Genomic DNA, 7,159 nt, shown 5'->3' with positions numbered 1-7,159 from the left:
TGATGAATAGCAGGAAGATGCTTGGTTACAAAACCCTATGGTGCAAATACACAGCAACTTCTTGATGGAAGATGAACTAGGTCAAGAACTTCGTCTGTTGATCACAATTTGCTTAAACAGAGATTGCTCAATGATAATGCAACTTGTGTCACCCAAAACGGCTCTTAAAATAATCCTTTTATATGTTTAGGGTTAGAAGAAAAGAAGACCCAAAAACATATTCACGGATCCCAAGAAAATCAGATTGGAAATCTGACTTTTTAAATCTCGACAGATAGCAGGTGTCGAGGTAGCTGTCGAGAGGTGTCGAGCTTTATAAATTTTGCACTTCAACTTGCTTTCTCTTGGACAGACTTGATGACTTCAACACTTGATCTTGAAACATTGTTTCTTGAAGTATTAAAAACACCTAGAACTACCCAATTACAAGCAAAATGCGTTTTGTCAAAGGATTAGCCAATTTACATAACTAAGTAACATATGTTCTTAAACAAGTTAAAACATATATGTCCTAACAAATGCATCATGGGTTTGTTGGACATGCAATTAATTTTTTCACTACTCTTAATTGGTTGCGTGTTCGAACGATCATTTACTAGTTAAATGTTCATTATGGTCATTTCTTAATGATTGTTCTTGTATGATCAAGCTATGCTATATGTTCTCATATCTCTTGTTTTATCTTGATCGAATTTTACTTGTTCTTTATACATGCCTTATATTCTACTTGTCTCGTGCTTAATGAAGTTATTTGTTATGTGCAAGTGTTTCAAGATACAAATGTATATGGTTCAAGTGCTTCATAGGTTTTAGATTTAGGTGTGAGTGAGTTTTGCCTCTGTTCTTAAACTCACGTTTAAATCTAGAGTTTGTTTAGGTGTTTTGTCATGGAATAGACAAAGGAGGAGATTGCAAAGTTGTGATTCCAACTAGCCTTAGTTGGCTTTAATTTCGTGCCAAATTTGGTTGTAATTCAGTCAATCATTTCCCTATATTTATGAGGGTTTAATTGTAAGGGATGAGTGTGAGAGATTGGTAAAGAATCAAGCATGCAATGAAGATCAGTGTAGTTTCACGACTAGTTTGCGAAAAGCTTGTGAGTAAAGGAACTTGCAAAAAGGCCACATGTGAAGCACATGACTAGAAACTGAAGAATCATGCTAGCTGTCATTTCGCGAGTACTTCGCAAGAAAGGCCATTTCACAAGGTACTCGCGAAACTCTCTGTTTGGCAAAAATAAAAAGGGCTTTCCTAATTTCTTTACACACACTATATATACCCTTATTACTCACGAAATTGTAAGGAGTCATTTTCAGAGAGAAAACCCTAGCAAAACAGTTAAGAGTTAGAGATTGTCATACCCACAATCAACTACACAAATTCTCTTAATTTTCCTCTACTCCTACCTCTCCATTTCCATATCCTTGAGAGGTTCTTAGCCCAAACACTTACCTCACACATTATGAGTGTTCAGAGAAGTTTTGGTGCCTTTGGGAAGCATTGGAAAAAGCCATTGAGTGGCGGATGCAATCAGACAAGATTACGAGATCCGAAAAGCTAGTGAAGACAAGATTCCGAGAAGTTTGTTGGTACTAGGAGCTTGGAGGGTTCAAGTACATTGGGTAGATTAGGCTTGAAGAATTTTTTTTTGATATTCATATACTCCAACTTATTCACTAGTAGATCGATTTTAGCTTGAAGGGCTACGGAGAGGTTTTTCACCCAATAATTCGGTTTCTTCTTCGATAACACATCTTGGTGTTATCTTGTGTTTGTATCTCTCTTCCTTACTCTTTAAGTTTTACATTTATTGCTTATTGTAGTTGCTTATGGCTTAGAGTAGTGTTACCGGTTTATTGCATGTGCTTTACTCTTGTTCCGCACTTAGATAAGTTAAAGTAAAAACAATTAAACCGTAATTTAAAATTGCGGGTCTAAACAAGTATTAGTGTTTTCACACTAATTGAGCTTTCTTTTATGATTTTGCATGCAAGCACATTTTATTTTATTTTTTATTTATAAATTGCATGCAAGCACATGGTATATATATGCCTAACAGCGAAAAACTTGAACTGACTTTAGACTAAGATTATTTGCCCCAATACATTGATTACATCATTCTAGTTGGAACCTTAATTATGGTGTAAATTAATTGCCACCCCTTGGTTTTGCTTTATAGAATTCATAAATCCCACAAGGAAAAAAAAATTATTAACATGTTATAATTGTGAACCCGACCTTGCCATAATTGTCAAAGTTTGTCTTGAGTATATACTCAATATTTGCAGGATCCGAGGTGCAAATCTCGTTTCGAAATGGGCTGAGCAGCCTGTAGGTCTTGTACTTTGGCAGCTAGACAGGGGTGGCACCACCTTAAGGCCAGGGGACCACCTTGACCTTAATTTATATATATATATATATATAATAATAATAATATAAAACTTTTTATTTGTCTACCCTTCAAAAAAATTTTGGGAACACCCTCAGTTTTTTTTTTTTTTTTTTTTTTTTATGCCAATAAAATTAAATTTTGCTCCATAATTTGTTTTACATTTAGTGGATGAATGATTGCTTGGTTGTGTATATTGAAAGAGATATAGATTGTAGCATTGATAATAAGACTATCATGCATCAATTTTAAAATATGAAAATTCATATAAGGCAATTGTAAATTTTATATATTTGCGTGTTTTTTTTATTGTTGTTGTTGTCAATATATGAATTTCTTTTTTATTAGATTGTATAATTTATATTTCTTAAGAAACACTTTGAGAAAAATTTCTGGAACCACCACTATAGCTAGATCAGTCATAGTGGTGCACCCTATTGAAGTGGAGTTATCAGAAGTCAACAAAATCAGAGCAACAGAATGAATCACAAGAGTCCACAAGTTGTAGACCTGAAGCAGAGATCAACGACAAGTAGTTTAAAGTGTAAAGCTGCGTGTAGTATAGTGTTGGTTAGTGGGCATGTGACTTACACGTGACTAATTAATTGTACATTTCTGTTAGTTGGTTAAGAAGGTTGTTAGAAGTCTGTTAGATCAGATTAGTCAGTTTTGGTTTTGGTTTAGTTGCTTAGTGATACTATAAATACCTGTAATTGTATCTATTTTATTTAGATCAATAAAATCATTCTTCAGTAATCTTCATATGGTATTAGAGCATTGAAGTCTCTCTTTTCTCCCAAATTTCTAGGGTTTGTTCTTGAGAGCTTTGAAGCTTCGTTAATGGCTGAAACAACAAATACTTCGTCTTCTTCCTCTGTGCAAGATCCTGCACTCGTGGAGGATATCTCAAATCCTCTGTTTCTTCATCATGCTGAAAGTCCTGGAGCCATGCTTGTGTCTGAACCGTTAATTGGAGAGAATTACCATGCTTGGGTTCGTTCAATGAGGAAAGCATTGGTTGCCAAGAATAAGTTTGGTTTTGTCAATGGTAGTATTACTCTCTCTTCACCATTGATAAAGACTCCAGCAGCAGTTGATGCTTGGATTCGCTGTGACAACATGGTAGGTTCTTGGTTGATGAAGGCTGTGTCACCTCAAATTCGAGTGAGTATCACATATAGGGACACTGCTCTGGAAATTTGGAATGACCTCAGGGATACACATTCTCAAGGGAATGGACCTAGGGTTTTCCAAATTCAGAAAGATATTGCTTTAATGTGTCAGGGTGAGTCTTCAATCACCAATTATTTTACTCAGTTGAAGCTATTCTGGGATCAACTTCAGAATTTTAGGCCCACTCCTACTTGCTCTTGTGGGAAGTGTACCTGTAATATGCATCAGAAACTTGAGGATCTTCGTCTTCAAGAATCAGTCATGCAATTTCTGATGGGGCTCAATGAGTCATACTCTCAGATCAAAGGTCAAATCTTGTTGATGGAACCATTACCAACCATCAACAAAGTTTACTCTTTGTTGATTCAAGAAGAGAGGCAGAGGAGCATAGGGCTTAGTAATTTTGTTCACATAGAATCTACTACCCTTGCAGTGAAGGGTTCTAATGCCAATTTTAATCCCAATTTTCCTGGTTTCTTTGGCAATTCTGGTGTTTCTGGCAAGAATTCCAAAGGCAGAGACAAACCTATATGCACTCACTGTGGGAAGCTTGGACATGTTATGGAAAAATGCTTCAAGCTGCATGGTTTTCCTTCGGGATTCAAGCCTAAAGGGAAGAACTTTATGGTCAATCAAGTCAATGTTCAAGAAGCTTGCACAGATAATGGTCATACCTCTGCTACTTTTCCTTTCACTCAAGAGCAATGTCAACATTTTTTGACCATGTTGGGGACTCAAATGCAAGCTGCTCATCTCACCTCTAGTGGCAATAAGACTCAGTTCAATTTGGGAAACAAGGAAACACACATGGCCAGCAATGTGATTAGGCCTAACCTGGTTGTGCCTTCTTCTTCCAATGCCACAGATGCTCTCACCATGGCAGGTATATCTAATTCTACTTGTCTTGATTTGAGGCATTCAATTTTTTCTGCTCAAATTACACATAGAACAGCTTTTGGTGGTAATATTTGGGTGATTGATACTGGAGCAACAGACCATATAGTGTATTCTGTTCATTTATTGACTGATTTCACTGCTGTTGATTGTGTGGTTACTCTTCCTAATGGTGAGACTGCCTTGGTAACTCATATTGGTTCTATATGTCTATCTGAAAATCTTGTCTTATCTAATGTGCTTTGTGTTCCCTCTTTCTCTTTCAACCTTTTGTCAGTCAGCCAACTTACCAAGAAAATGCATTGTTGTCTCATTTTCTTCTCTGCCTTTTGTTTCATTCAGGACCTCAAATGCTGGAGGACGATTGGTGTGGGTGAAGTTCATGATGGGTTGTATCTTCTTCAACATAGCCCCTCTGATACTTGTGCCATTCCAATTCAGTCCCAGGCTACTTCATCTTTTCAATCTGTTTTTAATTCTGTTTTTCAATCCATTTTTAGTACAAATAAATCTCATGTTGTCAATAGTGTCAAAATTCCTGCTTTTGTCTGGCACTCTAGACTTGGGCATCCATCTGATGCTAAGATTTCTGTTTTGAAACATGTACTTCATGATCTCTATTCTGTTTCTAATGAGATATGTGAAATTTGCCCTTTGGCTAAGCATAAAAGGCTTCCTTTTCCATTTCCTAATCATGTTTTTGAATTTCCTTTTGATTTGATACATTGTGACATATGGGGTCCCTATGTGGTGCCTACTGTTGCTGGTCACAAGTATTTTCTTACCATTGTTGATGATTGTACTAGATCAACTTGGGTTTATCTCATGAAATCTAAGTCTGAAACTAGGTCCTTATTACAATCTTTTTATACCATGGTTAAAACTCAATTTGGTAAGTCTATTAAAGTCTTTCGGACAAATAATGGACTTGAATTTCAAATGGTTGAATTCTTTAAGCTTCATGGCATCATTCATCAACATAGTTGTGTTGCCACTCTACAACAAAATTCTGTTGTGGAGAGAAAACATCAACATATACTTTGTGTTGCTAGAGCTTTAAGGCTTCAATCAAATATTCCTATTGCTTATTGGGGTGATTGTATCCTTACTGCTGTTCATCTCATAAATAGACTTCCTTATCCACTTTTGAAAAACAAATCTCCTTTTGAGCTTCTTTATAATAAGCCTCCAAACTATTCCCATTTTAAAGTGTTTAGTTGTCTATGCTTTGCTTCTACTCTCTCTCACAATAGAGGCAAATTTGATCCTAGGGCTCTTAGATGTGCTTTCTTGGGGTATCCTTTTGGGGTTAAGGGTTATAAGCTTTTGAATTTGCAAACCAGATCCTCTTTTATTTCTAGAGATGTTCTTTTTCATGAATCTGTGTTTCCTTTTAAGTCTCTTCCTGCTTCTGTTCCTTTATCTCAACCTGACCCATTTTTCCATGATTGTTTTCCTAATGCTCCTCCTCTACCTGTCACTGATTCTATTCACCATTCTACCCCTGTCCCAACCTCCTCGGATCATGTTGATTCCACCATTCTTGAAGCACATTTTACTGATCTTCCTGAGGAATTATCTGTTTTTGTTCCTAATGACATTACTATTCCTATTCCTGATGCTTCATTGTCCATTGAACCTGTCCCTGCCCCTCTTTCTCTTCCAGTCAGTCCTGGTTCACCTATTCTTGTTCCAAGGAGGTCTACTAGAGTCTCCAAACCACCTGCTTATCTTCAAGCTTTTAAGTGCTCTGCTGTTTCCACCAAATACCCCATTACCAATTATATCTCTAGTCACAAACTCTCTCCTTCTTACTCTCATTTTTGCAATAGTATCTCCACCATTCAAGAACCTAAGTTTTACCATCAGGCAGTTGGTGATCCTAATTGGGATGCTGCCATGGCAGCTGAAATTCAGGCTTTAGAACTTAATAACACTTGGTCTCTTGTTCCTTTGCCTTCAAATAAAAGGGCTATTGGTTGTAAGTGGGTCTTCAAAATCAAATACAAGTCAGATGGCAGTGTAGAGAGGTACAAGGCACGGTTGGTTGCCAAAGGATATACTCAGCAGGAAGGTTTGGATTATACTGAGACATTTTCACCTGTTGCCAAGATGGTGACTGTCAAACTTTTCTTGTCTTTGGCTGCTGTGCAAGGCTGGACTCTTCATCAGTTGGATGTAAACAATGCGTTTCTTCATGGTGACTTGCATGAAGAAGTATATATGTGTCTTCCTCCAGGCCTGCCCAGCAAGGGGGAGCTTGTGTGCAAGTTGAACAAGTCCTTGTATGGCCTTAAACAAGCCTCAAGGCAATGGTATTCCAAGTTTTCAACTACTTTATTGCAATATGGTTTTCTGCAGTCCAAGGCAGATTACTCTTTGTTCACCAAGCACTCAGGAGCTTCTTTCATGGCACTTTTAGTATATGTTGATGATATCCTTATTGCCAGCAATGATCCTCAATCTGTAGCAGACCTAAAAGTTCTCTTAAATAATCAGTTCAAGCTGAAAGATCTAGGCAGTTTGAAATACTTCTTGGGCTTAGAAGTTGCTAGATCTAAGAAAGGTATTTCCTTGTGCCAGAGAAAGTATACCCTTGAAGTGATCAATGATGTGGGAATGCTTGGGTGTAAACCTGTTAAAACTCCCATGGAGATAAATCTCAAACTAAGCAAAGATGAGGGCAAGTTGTTGACTAATGCT

The 7,159-nt window shown here is 37.1% G+C and overlaps 1 pseudogene; it reads right to left on the bottom strand.

The window, feature by feature from the left end:
• LOC112005458 (cytochrome P450 704C1-like) overlaps window positions 1-2,812 on the bottom strand; it is a 24,241-nt pseudogene extending 21,429 nt beyond the window's left edge.
• Window positions 2,813-7,159: the final 4,347 nt, after the last annotated feature.

The sequence above is a fragment of the Quercus suber genome, unplaced genomic scaffold, assembly GCF_002906115.3.
Source record: "Quercus suber isolate HL8 unplaced genomic scaffold, Cork oak 2.0 scaffold_97, whole genome shotgun sequence".
Lineage (NCBI taxonomy): Eukaryota > Viridiplantae > Streptophyta > Magnoliopsida > Fagales > Fagaceae > Quercus > Quercus suber.
Note: the sequence above shows the minus strand (reverse complement) of the source record. Positions and strands in the feature narration are given on the sequence as shown.